The sequence below is a fragment of the Dasypus novemcinctus genome, chromosome 5, assembly GCF_030445035.2.
Source record: "Dasypus novemcinctus isolate mDasNov1 chromosome 5, mDasNov1.1.hap2, whole genome shotgun sequence".
Lineage (NCBI taxonomy): Eukaryota > Metazoa > Chordata > Mammalia > Cingulata > Dasypodidae > Dasypus > Dasypus novemcinctus.
In genome coordinates, this window is record NC_080677.1 from 136,703,897 (window position 1) to 136,723,392 (window position 19,496).

The following is a 19,496-nucleotide window of genomic DNA, read 5'->3' on the forward strand; positions in this document are numbered from 1 at the left end:
CATATCTACCCACATTAACAACATTCTTCATTGGTACAGTACATTCATTGCTATTGATGAACACAATTTGGAGCGTGGCCACTAAGCATGGATTATAGTTTACATTGTAGGTTAGACTCTCTCCCACACAATTATGTAGGTTATGGCAATGTATCTTTTGTTGCAGTGTCATTCAGGACAATTCCCAAGTCCTGAAATTACCCCATATTATTCCTGTTTTCCTCTCCTTAACCTCAGAACCTCCAGTGACCACAGCCTCTTCATCAATGATAGAAGTTCTGTCATGGTAGAATCACTATACTTCTATAGTAGAATACCAGTAAGTCCACTCTAGTCCACAGTTCATTCCCCAATCCTGAGGATTCTGGGATGGTGATGCCCACTCCACCTCTAATTGAGAGGGGACTTCAGTAACATACAGCCTATGGATGGGATTCTCTTGCTTGCAGTTGTAGACTTTCTTGGTTCCTTGGTATGGTGGTTGTCCATCATCAGCTCCTTGTTAGTTGTTCTGGGTGAGTTCAATGAACCAGAGAGTAGGTGTTGCAACTTCATTGAGGATCAGGGCCCAGCTGGGACATGGACAGCTCAAAAATTCAAATCTCTTGGACGTATACCTACCAATACCAACACCAACTATAAGTTCAAATACAAGAGACTGAAGAGCCATGTGAAGGAAACCACAACTGAGTCCAATACTGTCACACTGGGAAGCACAAACCCCAAAGTAAAGCCCACCTACAAGGCACCAAACTCATGAGCAATCTGCCCTGACCATAGTGCCTGGGTGTCTCCAGAACCTCAGGAGCCCTGCTATTTGGAGCCATGTCTAATTTGACTGTCAGTGAGATCCTGCTGAGATGCACATAAGTATAACCTCCTGACTCACTTTGAAGTCTCTAAGCCATATAAACTCATTTGTCTTTACCTTTTCCCCATCTTGCTCAAAATCTTTTTCCAGTTGCATTGTTAGTTGGTGCTTGGTAGTAATCCCTTGGTGCCAGGGAGGCTCATCCCTGGGAATCATGTCCCATGCTGGGGGTGGGGGGTATTGTATGTATGTATGTATTATTAGAGAAATTGTAGATTTACAGAAAAATCATACATAAAATACAGAGTTCCTATATACCACCTGTAGCAGTTTGACATGGTTATGAATTCCAAAAATAGATATTAGATTGTTTGTAATCTGGTCTGTACCTGAGAATGATTAAGTTATGATTAGGGCTTTGATTGGGCCACGTCATTAGGGCATTGAGTCCCCACCCACCAAGGGGTAGATAAAAGGCATGGCGGGAAACGGACTTTGGCCCAGTGGTTAGGGCGTCCGTCTACCACATGGGAGGCCCGCGGTTCAAGCCCCGGGCCTCCTTGACCCGTGTGGAGCTGGCCCATGCGCAGTGCTGATGCACGCAAGGAGTGCCGTGCCACAGAGGGGTGTCCCCCGCGTCAGGGAGCCCCACGCGCAAGGAGTGCACCCGTAAGGAGAGCCGCCCAGCGTGAAGGAGGGAGCAGCCTGCCAAGGAATGGCGCCGCCCACACTTCCCGTGCCGCTGACGACAACAGAAGCGGACAAAGAAACAAGAAACAAGACGCAGCAAAAAGACACAGAAAACAGACAACCGGGGGAGGGGAGAGGAATTAAATAAATAAAAATAAATCTTTAAAAAAATAAAATAAAATAAAAGGCATGGCAAAGGACAGAGTTGAGGGTTCTTAATGTTGGAGTTTTGATGTTGGAGTTTGATGCTGAAGTCTTAAGCTGGAGCCCCAGGGAAAGAGACAGAGCTGTTCGCCTGATAGTCTACAACTGACCTTGTGGAGGAAACAGAGGAGCTGAGCCCAGAGGAACCCAGGAAGCCTGAACCCTGACAGATGTTGGCAGCCCTCTTGCTCCAACACGTGAAAATAGACTTTGGTGACAGAATTAACTTATGCTTATGGCCTGGTATCTGTAAGCTTCTACCCCAAACAAATACCCTTTATAAAAACCAACCAATTTCTGGTATTTTCTGTCAGCACCCCTTTGGCTGACTAATACACTGCCCTATTATTAACATCTTCCATTAGTGCAGTACATTGGTTACAACTCATGAAAGAGCATTTTTATAATTATCCTTTTTTAAGGAAAAGCTACTGAGTCAGTCAGGAAACAGAAACACCTTTTTCTTTAGTTGAAAACCCAATTTTATTTTCCTTCATTGTGTTATACAAAAATCTAGAAATAAAAGCTTTGTAGGAAAGGAACAAATGGATAGTAAATAAGAGTGTAAGAGAAATCGTTTATATTTGAAAAATTACCCATAATATTAGTGTGTTAACCATTTCAAAACACTTATATATGCTAGGTTTTGTTCACTGGCCAAAGCCTGCCATAAAATGGTTTTCATATCTCTGCTCTACTGGCTCTTGACAAAACCTTTGAGCTCTCCAAGAAAGGTAGGGTATTCTTGGGGCTCCAGCACTCTACTGAGCTCCACCAACTCATCTGCAAAAGTGCTGTTCACCCCTCCGTCGGCAAGGAAATCCGTTAGGTGGTCGTACAAGGCCCAGTCCAAGAATGTGTTGACTGTGTCACTTTCCAGCTAGCCTCGCCGGTGGATTGCAAGCTCACTTCCCTGGTGGAGAAACGTCACTCTCATTCTCCTCTTCCCGTCCAAACTCATCCTCAGGGAACTTCTCGCCATCATTCTTTATAACTTCAATCACAAAACTAGGAGTTGACAATTCAGGCTCCTCCTTCCCATCCGAGGTTGGTGGGATGCCCTTGTTAAGGTTGAAAGTGACAGGTATCTCCCACCCACCCCTGGCAACTTCTCGCACTAATTTAGCTTCTGTCTTCTTCACCTCCGGCTCCCAACCTCCAGGCTTGGGGAGGGATTCGTCCTTCCCATCTTTAATCTCATCACTCAGGAATTCAGCCAAAGCTTTGTCCTCTTCAGTGTGCAGCGCAGGCGCAGGGGCAGGACCTGCGAGGCCACAGGAGCCCTGGGCGCCGAGCCCACCGCGCGCTGGCTGAGCAGCCCGAAGGGCCAGGGGCACGGCCGGGAACCCCAGGCAGTAGCGGTCGCAGCGGCGGGGCGGGCGCGGTGGCGCGGAGGCCGGCGGCGGCGGAGCCCAGGGCACCGGGCTCTCAGGGCAGCAGAGGTAGCGTCACTGCCTGAGGCGGAGGTGCGACACGTGTGACTGCTAAGGACAACTGGGGACAAACCAACACCAAGTATTTTCACAGAGAGAATTTAATATAAAGATTGTTAACTAGGTAATCGATACCAAAAAAAAAAAAAAAAAAAGGCAATAACGGAGCACTGAGAATAGCTAGAAGAGGCTGCAGTGGTTGACTTAGAAGCCGAGAGGAGAAGGCCTGGAGAGCTGCATCCCAGACCTCGAAGGAGCTTATACTGGTCCTTGGTGTCAGAGTCTCTGATGGAGGGGAGTAGCATGACGATGTTGGAAGAGAAAACGCCAGACGGGGTAAAATGCCACTCTTGGAGCAACTCCCCAGAGTGAAGAACAATTGCTGGGAGGTGATCACAGGAACAGGAATCGAACTGAAGAAATATGCCCTTCCTCCTCCTTTGCCCCGCAGGCTCGCTCTAGCGCCCCCTAATGGCAGAGCCTACGGGGAGCCGCTGGCCAAGCAGAAAAGTGATTTGCTGAGTCCCAGCCTAATATCACAGAGCAGAATCTAGATATTGTTTGAAACCGAGACAATAACATAAAAACCAGCACAGCTACCCAATGATAACTTCTGTTCCTTCCACCCCAGCCCCTCCCCAGAAACTATGTGTGTCAACAACAGAAGTAAATCTTTCCAGGAGGAGATTCTTGATGATATCCTTAATCAACTGATTAAATAAGCCATTCTTTCGTATAAAGGGCTTCTTTAGTCTGTGCTAATCATTTAATCAAACCAGGCACTCCTGCCTTAGTCATTAACGCCTGTAGAAAATATACTCATGGTAATTCATTAATACTACCTTTCATTTGAATTACACTTCACATTCTCATTTTGTTCCCACACAAATTCAAAACAAAATTAAACAAAAATTCATGAACTAGTCATTTAACTCTAGTCTGTATCATAGACTACCTCTGGTCATAACTAGGAAATCTGATAAGTAAATTCAAAGGTTAAATATTTGAAAATACAATTTGTTGGTTGCTCATTATGCTCAGGGAATTAATCAGAATGTAATTAAATAAGTATTAACTAAGCATGTAGTATGTACATAGAAATCTCTGCCCTCAAGGAGGCTATACTCCTTATACCCACTTTGCTTACCAGTAACATCATGAGGTTAGGTCAGCTCTCTAAGTATTCTTTAGGTCCTAAGATTTTACTAGCTGCCATGAGGTGCAGCAGTGCTCAGAGATGTATTCACCAAATGCAATGAATGTCTCATGATGATGGAGGAGGTTTTTGTTATGGGGGGAGGAGTGGGATGAGGGAGGTGGGGGTAAATGGGGACCTCATATCTTTTGAATGTAACATTAAAAATATAAAGACAAAAATAAATAAATACAAAAAAAAACCAGGCTATTCACAGAATATAGTACATTTTTTACTAAACCTTTATAGATAAATAAGACAATTGTGGATAGATGGAATCGATCCTTCCAACTGGGTGGGAATGGTTGGAGACTGCGCAAAGTTTGCCATTTGTGTAGAAAGCCTCTCTTTATTCAAATACCAATACATTTCATTTTGCTTCATGTTAGAATAGTTTTCATGGCCACTTCTCACATTTGCCAAAGGACTTTCCTGGATTATAAACTCCTTGAGGCCTTCAAATGATTGAAGGAGACCATATTCATTGCTGATGGCATTCTCCTTAGTTGATTGTAGATGTAACCAGCCATCTATGCAATCGACTCACTGATGATTAAATTCCATAAATGTCCTTGTATTACAATTAGCCCAGTGCTTGCTTGACCAAACAACTAGGCACAATTACCCGGCTGAGTTGACACATTAGCCTAACCATCATAGGGCCTTATCTTTTTTTTTTCAGCATAATATTACAATTTATTCAATTAAATAGCATTTTGCTCAAATTACATGCATTTATAGCAAATGCAATGGGGTTAGCATGCATGTAACCTGGTAACCTGTAAGATAGTCTTTTTTTTTTAATTCATTTTTAAAAAACATTACATTAAAAAAATATGAGGTCCCATTCAACCCCACTGCCCCCACCCCACCACTCCACCCACAGCAACATTCTCTCCCATCATCATGACACATCCATTGCATTTGGTAAGTACATCTCTGGGCATCGCTGCACCTCATGGTCAATGGTCCACATCATAGCCCATACTCTCCCATGTTCCATCCAGTGGGCCCTGGGAGGATCTACAATGTCTGGTAATTGTCATAGGGCCTTATCTTAACTAATCACAACCTCAAAGATCTTATTTCCAGATAAGGTCATAAACCAGAGGATGGGGGGTTAGGTCTTGAACATGTCTTTTTGGAAAACTGAATACGACCTATAACATCGTCCATTCCCAGTACTGAGCTGGACTAATTTTGCATGGATGCTGAGGATGGTGTACTTGGTGTGTAGCAGACTTCAAAATTATTCAACTTGACAGGTTGGGAAAAATATTGAAAGAGCTCTTATAAGAGCAGAGCATTTGTAACAGCTTAATCATGTTGTAGTTTTGAGTAACAGATGCTAAACCAAGGGCCTCATTAGGTCCTGTTGAAATACCCCCTGGATTTTTTTTCAGTTAGTGATAATGAGATGGAATAAACCCAAACAATTCTGCATCACCAGCCAGACCATCACAGAGGAGACCTTCTCAGAGCAGCCAGAAGTAAAGAGCAGGTTGATCAATGGTCTGAAATGGTTACTGGATTCTCTTTAAAAGCATTTTGCCAAGGGTCCCCACAGTCTTGGCACTGCTTTGGGAATGGGAAGAAGTGAAAGTAGACCACCCATCCTCAGTGGATCTTACTCTTTCTTTGGAATGACAAGATAAAATCTGCAGAGCCAGATCACTGCCTTTTACGACTATTTAAATGCTGTAACACACTCTCTTTTCTGTGAACATACATACCCATGTGGTGTGCCAGCACCTTTTTTTAGAATTGACATTCTCACACATCTATTCAAGTGAACTGCTATTACTGCTAAATTTTCAAGAGGTAAATGTCAAGTTAGCATTTGACTCATGCACAAAAATATATGAAACTTGGCAAACCATGTTTGTACTGGGAATTGTGAAGAAATGGAAAACTCCTCTTCTCTTTTCCCTATTGCACAACAGCAACCACTGATCTGTTCTTGGCCTTCTAGTCTCATTTGTGTGATGGAGTTGTAATGTGAAGGTGGGTTTCTTCTGGGTGAGGAAACTGTATAATTTATTGTCCAAAGCAGGACAGGTTAAAAACGAAAGGGAGAACTCATAATAGTTATGCTAGCAAAACGAATAAAAATTAGGGCTGGTCTGCCTCAGAGAGCAGAATGAATTCCAATGTGCTGTTCTGAATGGGTTAAAGAATTAGGGTTGATTGGGGAAAGTGAAAACTTGAAAGGCCCAGTTAGCAAGGGCCCCTCATCACCCCCTCCACACTCCCTCAGAAAAGTGTGTTGGGGCCAGTGCTCTGCTGGGCAGGTGAGTTAGGTCTAGCTGACAGTGGAGGGACCTTGCTTTTGCTAGTTACCTTTTTACAAGGCAAACACGTTAGTGGAAAATGCACAGTAAAGTGCCAAGCAGTCCGGGTTTGGGTTGCCTGTGGTTTAGAGGGGTTACCTGGGAATACCAGCTGCTCAGCACTTGAGGTCTTGGGCTCATGGAAATTGTTCCAGAAGGAAGAGCTGTCTGAATCTACAGGACTCTGTAAGAATGTTTAGGCACAGCTCCTCCTGCTGGGAGAGATAAAGGAAAAGCCTCTGGTTACTGTTGGATTGCTTCCAGACTACTCAGAACGAGCTCTTGGAGTCACTTTCAGATGATTCTCTTCATTGCAGAGTGAGTTTGCAGTTGCACATTCAGTACAGAACGTTAAAGGGGGCAAACAAAGGGGTAAAGAGTTATGTCAGAGTTTAGAAGACAAAGCCAGTTATCAGTCAGGGTCCTTAGTGGCTAACAATGGAAAGTGGCTGTGGCACATTTAAGCAGGAGGAAAGTTTTTGGAAAGATATAGAGAGTTTGCAGAATTGAAAGGAAATCTGGAAAACCAGGGGGAAAGGGACAGGCCCCAGGTAGCTCTAGAGAATGACAGTTGAATGATGGATGCTTTCCATGGGACCCGGATGCTGCTGGGTACATTTCAGCTCCAACAATTTTTTTGGCCACTACGTCATTCTGCTACAGATGCAAATTCTAGAATGAAGCATCGTATTGGCCTAGCATAGTCACGTGCCTGCCCTTTAGCTACAGATGGAAAAGTGCTTTGGTGGACACCTCTGCCTGATGGTATCCAATGGGGGAAGGATAGTTACTGCAAAGGAAAATCAGGCTGCTCTACTCAAAAGAAGAGAGAACACATGTTAAGTGGCAAAAAGGTCCAATCTATACATAGAAACATTTATTTCTTTAGAAAGCTCTGTGTATTTGTCACTGAAATTTGGAAGAGGTAAGGATCCACCTAACCTTGAGTAGTTTTAGAAAAAGTTTGAAAGGACAGAGAGCTGGTTGAGTCTGAAATAAGGTGGGAAGAGCAATACAAGCCTGGCATATTCTGGGGCATGAGGGAAAGAGCTTGGCCTCATCTGGGAAGCAATGTTGTTTCTCCCTAGGATAAATGCTTGACCACTCCCTCCCTCTTGAAGCTTTCTCTTTCCTTGGCTTCTGTCACTCCACAATCTGGTTCCTCTACCTCTCAAACCACTCATTTTCATTTTCTTTTGCAGGTTCCTCTTCCCCTCATTGCATTTACATGTTAGAGTTCCCTCCAGATACCCATCTCTGTGCCCTTTTCATTCTCACACTACACAGGATCCCTAAGGGAACTATACAATCGTCATCTCTCAGCAGAGGGCACCCCGTTCACCTTCTCTAGCCCAGATCTCTCTCCAGTACTTCAGACATATAACCCCTTGTAGATGTCCCCCAGGCAATCGAAACTCGGTATGTCTAAAGGAACTTGTCTTCTTTCCCCTCTCCAAACCGGTTTTCCAGATTTGATTTCCTGATTTAGTGAATAGCATCTCCATCTAGTGGATCAAGCCAAAAACTTGGAAATTGTCCTCAACACTCACTTTCTTGTCCCACAATTAATTCATCAACAAGTCCTTTCAGCCTTTCTCCTTTGTCTCTCTTGAGCCACCTTCTTCTGCCAAAACACACTGCCTCTGCCTTAATTCTGGCATTTATCATCTCCTACCTAGATCACTGCAATACCGTCCCAACCAGTCTCTCCACCTCCAGTCTTCACCCACACCTATGAATTTCTCCGATCAGTGATCAATGTCATCTGTATAAAACAAAAGTCTGGTTACATAATTTTCCACTTAAAACTATCAAACGCTCTGTACATTCAGGACAAGTCCTGCCTCCTTGGTGTGACATATGAGGCCTTTCATGATCAGGGGATCACATGTCTTTTCACATCCTCACCTTGAATGTTAAGCACCAGGTTTAAAGAACTCTTTGCATATTTTCCCCTTGCCAGGTCTTCACATCTTCACAGTCCTTCTACCTGTGCCTGGAATATATGTTACTCTGTTTTTCTCCTCAGTAATTTTTACCTATCCTTGAGAACTCAGTCTCCCTTTCCTTCTCTCTCTCCCCTAGGTCCCTCTTTGGCCTTCCCATGTACTCTGTACAGTGATATACCTCAGTGTCTATTTATTTGTCTCTGTCCCCACTTGAAAGCAGAAACGGTATTTAATTCATTCTTTTTCTTTTTTTTAAAGATTTATTTTATTTATTCTCTCCCCTTCCTCCCCGTTGTATACTAGGGTATGTCCATTCTCTGTGTGTTCATTCGCTGTGTGTTCTTCTGTGTCCTCTTGCATTATCAGGCAGACCAGGAAACCGCGTCTCTTTTTGTTGGGTCATCTTGCTGCATCAGCTCTCCATGTGTGTGGCCCTGCTCCTGGGCGGGCTGCACTTTTCTCACATGTGGCAGCTTTCCTTATGGAGCACACTCCTTGCGCGTGGGGTACCCCTATGCAGGAGCACCCCCGCATGACACAGCACTCCTTGCATGTGGCAGCACTGCACGTGGGCCAGCCTACCACACGGGTCAGGAGGACCTGGGTATTGAACCCTGGGCCCTCCATATGGTAGGCAGATGCTCTACCAGTTGAGCCACATCCGCTTCCCTAATTCATCTTTAATACTTAGTGCCTACCACAGGTTGCGACATAAATGGTTCAATAAAAACTAATTACAAGAATAATAAATGTATAAACAAAATGTGATATACACATACAATGGAATATGATTCAACTCTGAAAAGGAATGAAGTTCTGATGTATGCTGCCACATGGATGAACCTTGAAGACATCATGTGGAGTAAAATAAGCCAGACATGAAAAGACAAATATTGTATCATCTTGCCTATATGATATACCTAGAAGAAGCAAACTTCATAGAGACAGATAGTAGTTTATAGGTTACCAGGGGCAGGAAGGGGCCTGGGTGGGAAGGGGGAGCTATAGCTTAATGAGTAAATGGCTCCTGTTTGAGGTGATAAAAAAGGGGGGGTAATGGATGTCGGTGATGATAACCCAATATTGTGAACATAATTAACAGTACTGAATTGTACTGTTGAATGTGGTTAAAAAAGAAAATGCACTCTATATGAGTTACTACAATTAGAAGAAATGAACAATAGATAAGTAGGAAATATCTCAGAAGTATGTCTTATCTGGGGATATAATACCCCAGGAAATGACTACATAAATTGAAAAGTTAATTAGAAATAGGAAAGAAGGTTCCAGTGACTGTGTGCCTGCTCCTCTATGAAGGTCTTTCCTGGCCAGCGCTTAAGGCCCTAACATATATTCCTGCAAGGAGCAATGTAGCATGCCCGCCGAACTGGAGAGAATGGGAGCTAAATAGAAGGCTTCAGTCCAGGAAACCATGAACCTCTGCTTTTCTGGACTCCCTACCAAGAAAACTCTTACCTTATTCTCTTACCATTGTTTCCATTTTACACCCAGGGCTAAAACTCATTCCATTCTGTTATGCTATGATTCAATTATTGCAGGAGGAAAGGGCACCCCAGCCAGTCGGAAAAAGACCAGAACACACAGTGTTCTACTGTGGAGCACATTTTCACTTAAAATCTCCAATAACAAGAAGCAGTGGTACAATATTGTACAATCTACAGACAATATCTGAGTTGGGGAAACTAAATAAACATTTATCCATTATTGTGACTTGAAACACTGAAGAAAGATTGGCTGCATTTAATCAGATGAAGGCCTGTGGACTCTCAGGTCTTCAGTGACCAAAAGGTAAGATTTCACACCCTCTGTCAACTGACACTATTCTGGCCAGAAGTGCAATGGCTCTTTCTTAGTTGTTTTCTTTTAAGTTCATTGACACTCATTGCAAAGAAAAACATTTTTAAAGGCTGAAACTATTTTTTTAAAGGGTTTACATTTTAGTGACCTACCTTAAATACTACCTTCCATGAAATATCTTGGTTGCATGCAAAAAGTAGATTAATAGGGGGATGAAATCTCAAGAGCAATACGCCTTGCCAGCAAGCAGTGGAACAGGGAACCCCCGGACCCCCTCTTGCACCATCCACTGGATGGGCATTTCCCCCAAAGAGCCAGGCCCCATAACAGACACACTCTTGAAAAACTGAGAACTCTTTTACCTTTCAAACTCTTCCACAGGATAGAAAGAGATGGAAAATATCTTAATTCATTTCTGAAGCTTGATACTAATGCCAAAACATGACAGATTTTTAAAAGAGAATATTATTGATTATTTTCACCTGTTAATGAAGACAAAGAAGTACTGAAGAAAATATTAGGAAATGGAATCTGTTACTACTTTAAAAGAATGACAAAGTGGGATTTATTCTAAGAATAGATAGTTCTATATGAGGAAATATCTTACTAACATATTTCCAATTAGATTAAACCTACTATACACATTTCATTTTATCTAGTTGTATACCTAGTATACAATAAATTTTGTATTTTGCTTTTTTATGCATGATTATATACTGAATATTTTTCTGCCATCATTACAATTATTACTTTGAATTAAATCCTTAGAGTAGAATTACTATGCCAAATTATTTGAATACCTTATGTACTATTATATAATGAACTGCTTTCAAAAATTATGTTGGTATATACTATAATCAGTAATACATTAAGTGCCAATTTCACCACAATCTCACCAACATTTGATAGTATAATTTTTTACATTGTGCAATCTAGCAGGTATGAAACTGTATTTTATAGTTAAAATATAGGGAAGTATACTTTAATTTTCACAGTCTGAATGACTTTGATGGTTTTCTTGTATTAATTTACAATTTGTCTAGGGAAACCTAGAGTCCCCTTTTTAATCTACCTAACTCTTGTCCCTCAATACAAAAGTTAGGTAGCAAGGTTTTACTTCTGTTTTGTTTCTGTTGTAATACATGGTTTGGAGTAAGATTTTGCTTTAAGTTGGTTTCTGTTGGACTGCCTGCTTTGGATTTAAAAGAATGCAATTTTAAAGCATCAGCTCTTTGTCTAATCTGTGGCAAAGATCACTCTCAAGTTGAATTCATTTTGGAAGCCTGGCCTTGTGTCTCTTGTCTTTGTTTGGCTCTTCTATTGAATTCTCTTATCTAACCTTTCCTAACCCACTCTCTTGGTTCTCAGAATCCTAGAATCTTAGAATTGAAAGCAGCCTTAAGAGCCATCCTCTCCAGACTCTCACCTAAGTCAGCCAATCCTGTCACAGTACCCGTGGGACCTGGTCACTCGGGATTGGCTCAAATGACAGGGCCTCAGATCTGAGAGTTAGGGTTGGCCACAAGTGGTTTCTAGTCATCCTCTATGTATTGAACACCAATTGGCTTATGTGTTTAGGTAGCGTCTTACTTAAGATAACTGGGCTTAGGATACTGTTTTGATGAGCTGTCTTATCATAAATAACACTCCTGAAGTATCGATGAAACTTAGTAACAAGCCTGTCAGAAACACAACCTAACCTTCCCTAAAATGGGCTGTCTCTGGACCATTGTAATCAACTGTGATAAGAAAATGTGATGGGATGAATTGTTGGGTTGAAAACTACTTTCGATTGCAAGGATGAATTATTAATGTAGCTATCTGCATACTTTTGAAACTTAGCAGTGATTTGGACAAAGGCAGCGTCTCCATCCAAATACCCTTAGAAGTACAAAGCGATTGGTGAGGGCCCTTCAAACTGATAGAAGGTTGCCATACAATTTGTGATATTGCCTCTTCCATTTGCAAAAACCTTATTATTACCCTGTGTTTTAGTCTCCTAAGCAGTCAAAATGGAATATACCAGAAATGGGTTGGCTTTTACAATGGGAATTGTTAGTTTACAAGCCTACAGTTCTGAGACTGTGAAAATGTCCAAATTGAGGCATCATCAAGATGATAGTTTCTTCCTGAAGACTGGCTGTCAGTGATCCTGGACTCCTCCATCAGATGCCAAGGAACATGGCAGCGCCTGCTGGTCTCTCTCTTCTCTTCTGGGTTTCATTTCTTCAGCTTCTTGCTTCCATAGCTTTCTTCTCTCCATATTCATCCCATTTATAAAGGACTCCAGTAAGAGGATTAAGATCCACCTTGGGTCAATCTTAACTGTAGTAACCTAATCAAAAGGCTCTACTTAGAGTAGTTTTACAACCACAGAAATGGATTAGCCTTAAGAACATTATTTTCTGGGGTCCATCCAGCTTCAAATCATCACTCACCATCCTCTGGACTCCCAAAAGACATGTTCCTACCATACACAAAATATATTCATTCCATCACAATATCCTATAAGCCTTAAATCGGTTTGGTAACAATAACAACTACATAGTCTCATCAAAATCATTACAGGTGTGGTCTGTCTTGAGGCACAATTCCCCTCAGGCTGTGGACCCATGATACTTAGAAAACAAGTTATCTGTTTCCAGTATATAATTGAAAGACTGTCATAGGATATACGTTTCTATTACCATAGGGAGAAATTGGAAGGAAAACAGGGGTCAGGAGTCTTAAACAATTCCAAAACCCTGCAGGGCATACTCCATTAGATTTCAAGGTCTGAGAGTCATCTATAGAATGATGCCTTGTGCTCAGGGCTTGCTGGACCAGTAGTCCCACCCTTTCCAAACTTTCCAAGTGCTTGTGAAGTGGCTATACCCGCCCCAACATCTCTCTCTTGGCCTGAGAAGTTTTCTTCACTCCAGACCTCAGCTTCCTTGGTTCTGCGTTTGAAATCATTTTTCCTTCAATCTGTCCCTTTCCTGCTCCTTTCTAGGCTGGCAATGGTTCTTTTCATAAAGATTTCACAAAAAAACTTGTCTGTTTTGCAGGTAGTGTAACAGGGATCCCAATGATCCGACCACAGGCCTTTTCACACGCCTCCCTGGATAACTGCACCTCCGATCCTGACTTGTGCGGTGAAATGGCTGGCTGGTTCCATGGTCAGCTGTACTCTCACCTGGAGCACTTTTCTCTGGGGACTTGTTTGCTGCAAGCTTGGAATTTCCCAAACCATCAATCTCTGGTTGCTTTGTGCCCAGGGGTTCAGGTCTCAGCTTATCCCTTTCCTCTCACATTTTACATCAGGCAGCACTTTCCACATTTAGTTTAGAAATCTCCTCAGCTAAATATTCAAGCTAGTCACTTCCAAAATCTGCCTTCCATCCGACACCAGAAAAAATTTTACTAAGTTCTCTGTCACTTTAAAATAAGGATTACCTTTTGTCCTCTTTGCAACGACACATTTGTCATTTCTGTCTAAGGCCTCCAGAAGCACCTTTAGCTTCCGTATTTCTACTAACAGTATCTTCAAAGCAATCTGCGCCTTTTTTATCAAGCACCTCACAATTCTTTCAGAATCTACCCCGTATTCATATTTAAAACTGTTCCTAATTACTTTAATTATGTTATAAAGGCTTTGGGGGAAGAATTCTATGCAACTCTGCCTTGAAATATTATGTCGTCATTATAATGAAATTGGTTTACAGTATTACTCAAAGGAAAATTTTCTTGTTTAGGGCCTGAGGAGATTTTGGCTGTATTTATTCCAGAAAATAAGGAAGAAGGGGCCCTGTGACAAACAATAGGAGCTCTCAGAGTCTTTGTCTACTACTTGGTGTTCTATCAAACCCTGCTTCTGCACAGTCCATTTTGAAAGGAACACTACAGTTTCTATATATCACAAATTTTCAAGGATAGTTTTAATTCTGTGTGTGTGGGTGCCTATGTATTTTTTTAAAGAGCGAGCAGTCATGCCAGTAAATAAGCTTTGTTTGCTTAACTTGGAGCTCTTATTTGTGTGCATTCTTTGGTGTGAAGACTTCCATCTTTTACCTAGAAGAGGACTGAATGAAAAACACAAGAGAGCTGAGCCACACAGCCAAGGCACCCAGCCCCTGATGTCCTACTGCATGACAGAATCCCAACTTGAGCACATCATGAGGCATTTACACACCATAACCCTGAGGTGGGAACTTAGGTGTCAGCAGAAGCAGGTAGATGCCATAATCCTGAGGTGGCTCCACACATATGCACCAGAGCAACTCCAACCAGCCCAGCGCCTACACAACAGATTGATCCAGACATCCCAGTTCATCAATATCACTCAGAGACTTTTCTTTCCTACTATAGAATAAAGATGCTGTGTTGTCTTTTGGTTTTAAAAGACCTACCCAGTTATTCCTCTCCTGAACCTCAGCCTCAGGTGCTACCTAGACTCTGTGCCAGATCAAGTTCCCCGTTTGGCAGTAAATTTTGTTACTTGGTACTTACTAAATCTTTGGTCTCTAATAGTATTCATTTTTTTCTTTAACACTGATCCAGGGATATTTCCATAATCCATTCACAGTTAAGTCATTCAATAAAGGATGATTACTAAGCGTGTAATAACTGTGATTAAATGTTTATGGTGTCCCAGAAGTTTTCTTAGGAGTTGTGGTAAACGAATGTTGCTTGTCTTCCCAGTGCTTCTCCCTTTGTGGCACACTGCTGCATAGTCTCTGTTTGCCCCTTCAGATCCATTCTCCACCCTTCTCCCCCTGCTCCTTATATAAATTACATCATCCAGTCCATACCCTGAGAAGCGGCCTCTACAGACTGATCGGGGCTGTCCTGCACTTTGGATTGCCTTTGAGTGTAGCCAGGGAGAGGCACTGATGGGAGCTTAGAGAGGAGGAGAAAGCGATCAGGGTATCTATTCCTCGGGCTCGCTCCTTGGGTTCCAGTTTGTCAGGGGCTGGCTTCTCTCCTATAGCTACAGCCCTTGCTGGGCTTTGCAAACTCCTCCTTCCTCTTGACCGTCAGGCTAGAGTGGAACCAGCTTCCTGTTTCTGCTAACCCTGGGTGTTTTGCCATCCCTCTTTGGTTCCCTTGACCCTGCCCTCACTTTCGTAAAGAGTCCCTTCGTTAACTTGCTTGACTTGCTTCTTTTTACAGGCACTGCCTATTTTTAGCTCACCCTGATGGATATGGTATCATTTCTTTGCACTATGGCCCTGATAGAGCTCTAAATAACAGTTCTCCCCAGCCCCACGGGGTGAACATGTGAACCAGGCTGGCAATCAGAGGAGGCTCTTCCCTCCCCGCAGCACAGCGTCTGGCCCACAGGTGGCTGGTGACTCTAGCAGGGCCTACAGAGTCTTACCTGAGATTAAGCCTCTGGCTCCTGGGGAAGAGAGGGATTCTCTTCTTTTTGGGTTAAAGGCATAAGGATGTAGGCTGGGTTCTTCCTGTGGTCAACTTCTTCAGTGTGTGGAGAAAGTCTTCCCAAGAAGAGAGCTAACACATGGAGGGCAGAGTCCAGAAACGAGGAGAGAAATATCTGGTGACATCATTTAAGCCTGTGGATCCAGACCTGCCTGAAGCCAGCTCCACCCCTGCACCTTCCAGTATGTGCCCCCAAATTCTTTCTTACTTGAGCCAGTTTGAGTTCCTTTTCTGTCATCGACAACCTAAACAGCCTCAACTTACAAATCAGGAGAAAATTTGATTTGATAGGCTACTCAATCCAATTTTGTAGGAGTCCGTTCCATCCGTTGGTAGTTTGTATGGACAGGATGACATACCACAGCAATTAAAAGCAGTCTCAGTTCTCACCCTAGCGTCTCACAAATCTCCTTAATTCTTCCTCTAGTTCACCGTGTTCGAGGCTGGAACAAGTTCCTTCAGCATCCTGGATCACTGAAGCAGGAGGGTCCCGCGTCCTGGGGCTCTAGGCATCTCCCACTAGGGAAATATGCACGGGGCCCGCCACCCACAAGGACGTGTTGGTTAAGGTCATTACAGCCACCTGAAGGCTAACCCAGGAGCCAGCCTGGATTCTGCCCCAGTCACAGACTCCTCTCTTAACTAGGATTTCTCTTTTCTACTTCACAGGCTAGAACAAGTATCTTAAAGAAGATTCCTGACCCTTCATTACTCTGTGTTTTCCCTCTTTTGCTTTCCTGTTTTGCCCTCCCAGAGCTTACATTTTAGTGAGGGAAATAGACCTTAATCCACATTATATTTCTAAAGCACAAAATGACACAGCAGTGCTCTTTCTCCTACTTAAGTGGTCACTGCTGGGGTTGCAGGCTCTTCTGGAAGGAGAATTTTAAATAGGATGTTAAACCTCTCCCAGTTATCTTAGACTGACTTGTCCTTCCACCCTCTTCCCTCAGACTGATTCAGACTGATCCAGACATGTCCATTCTCACCTGCCCCCCCCAAATCAGAAGTGACTGCATCGCTGGGCAGGTAGCTGATTTTCATCTTCCTGGGCAGTGACAGTTGATATTACAGTTTCTGAGCAAATTAAGTTATCAACTCCCAAGCACCACTGACATCATCAGAAATGCCTGGGCTGGGAAAGCCACAGGCCCTCAATTTATTATTGGAAATAATGGGCAAACGACAAGCAATTATATGTTGACATTGGGATATGCTGCTGTGAAGGGGTGGAGAGTTGTAATTCCTGTCCTTGGGTCATATCAAGATTTGGAACCAGAGCCCAATTTGAAATAACATAAACTAAAAGAACTTTATTGGATCAAGTGTCATTTGGAGTCCATCAGGTTGAACTACCCATAAATTCCTGCGGGTTATAATCTAATGCGCAAGAAATGCCCCAATTTCCAGGGGGGCTATGGAGAGTGGAGCAGAATGCATGATGGATTCTTCAAGCCTTGTCTTGACTCCCCCTCCTACCCTTAAGAGCTCTTATTTCCATGTCCTTTTAACACTTGTACATCATGCAAGCCTCAGTAGCTGGTTCAGGCACAGGCCCGCGATAATTAAGGCAGATGATTATAACCAGAGGTGTCCACTGCAGTGCCCTAAAGGCATGTCAAGGGAGGAGGAGATGGTGAGGTGAAGGACAAGAGTCTGAAAGGAGAAGTGTGGTTCCTGGGCACTAACACCAAAGGCCAGAGCCGGGCCAGGTGTCACAGAGGGTGGAGATTGTAGCGTAGTAAAGGCCCTTGGAGCTGGTCAGGACTGGGGCCTGCTGGAAACCCAAAGCAGGAAAGAGGACCATGCTTGCCTCATAGACTCACTCCAGACCTTAACCAACATGCCCTTGTGGGTGGGGAGCCCCTGCACATTTCCCTGATTTCAGATGTAAAAGTGCAACGAATTCTATGGGCTCCTTACAGCTCCATCCACCAAGACAAAGGGACAACTGCCATGAGGGAAAGGGACAGCTACCTCGGCAATCCGACTCTCCCTCCCAATATGTCCCTTCCGTTGTCATGATTGTCCTCACCTTTCTGGCCTCAGAGGACTTGCTTGCTCTGCATGTCTGGGCCTAACTTAGGAAAGAACTTTCCAAAGATTCCCAGAGCACACCTGACACCAGATTGGACTATTAACACAATGAACCTGAACTGGATCCCATCCCCAACAGGTTCCCCCAGGCTCACCCCCGTGCCCAACTTCTAGCACCTCCGTGGATCTGACGTCACTTTCCCCTCACCTCCCATAAGCACCCTACGGCACATCTAGTTGCCTTCAAGTCCTTACTCAGACTTTCCTATTTGTTTATTTATTTCAGAAATATTTACTGAATTTCCAGTATTCTACCAGTCATCACTGTGGCAATAGGGATACAGTGTGAGCATGACAGTCAAGGTCCCAGCCCTTGTGGAGCTTATATCATGAGTGTGTGGGGGGAGGGGGGGGGTGAGAAACAGACAATAAATAATAAATAAAACTGAGACTTAGTTTTAGAGTTTTAAAGATAGCACAACATGTCAAAGTGATGGAAAGTAATGGAACTGAGGTGCTAATTTAGAGTATATATAATAAGCTCTATTTATTTTTGTTGATTTTCATGTGTAGAGAGAGTTTATGGTATTTTGTTTCTTCTATGAACTATATATCAATTTATTTTTTTTTAAGATTTATTTTTTATTTGTTTCTCTCCCCTTCCCTGCCCCCCCAGGTGGCTGCTCTCTGTGTCCATTCACTGTGTGTTCTTCTGTGTCTGCTTGTATTCTTGTCAGCAGCACCAGGAATCTGTGTTTCTTTTTGTTGCATCATCTTGCTGCGTCAGCTCTCCATGTGTGCAGTGCCATTCCTGGGCAGGCTGCATTTTCTTCATGTGGGGTGGCTCTCCTTATGAGGTGCGCTCCTTGCGCATGGGGCTCCCCTACATGGGGAACACCCCTGTGTGGCACAGCACTCCTTGCACACGTTAGCACTGCGCATGGGCCAGCTCACGACATGGGTCAGGAGGCCCTGGGTATGAACCCTGGACCTCCCATGTGACAGGCGGGTGTTCTATCAGTTGAGCCAAATCCACTTCCCAATGTCAATTTAAAAGCATAGATATATACTAGTTTCTGTCTGTGTAAGCAGGAAATAATAAATACAAAAAACTGTGAGTTACTCCCAGAAAAGGTAAATATTAACCAAGAAGAGAAGAACCGATCAGCATGGGTGTCAAATCAAATAAACAGATGAGAGAAGTTTCCATAGTGTGCTTCAAGTGGTGAATTTTCAAGACCCCAAATGGAGGTCTGATTTCACTTTCTAGGAGGTGAAAACTTTAGATATTCTGACAAGCCATAAGAATATGTTACATACCTATCTTTCCTTAAATATGTCTTTGCTACTGCAGAAAAACAACAGGGGAATGGGTCAAGTAATACCAGCCGTTATTTTTTTAAAAAAAGGATATAAAACATAAAAAAAATATGTTCCTGAAAAAAACCAAGTATCAATAAAATAAACATGAAAGAAACTTTAAAAATCTAAGACATGTAGAAGTAGCTGCCACTGGACGTCTTGAGCAGAGGGAGAGGGGAAAATATGGCTAATTTAAGGTCATTTTCAGGACTTAGGAATTGTTCTGAATGACATTGCAATGGTAGA

General features: G+C 43.1%; 1 pseudogene; it reads right to left on the reverse strand.

The window, feature by feature from the left end:
- Positions 1–2,399: 2,399 nt before the first annotated feature.
- LOC101430765 (complement component 1 Q subcomponent-binding protein, mitochondrial pseudogene) lies at positions 2,400–16,089 on the reverse strand (annotated as a pseudogene).
- Between the last annotated feature and the right edge of the window lie 3,407 nt (positions 16,090–19,496).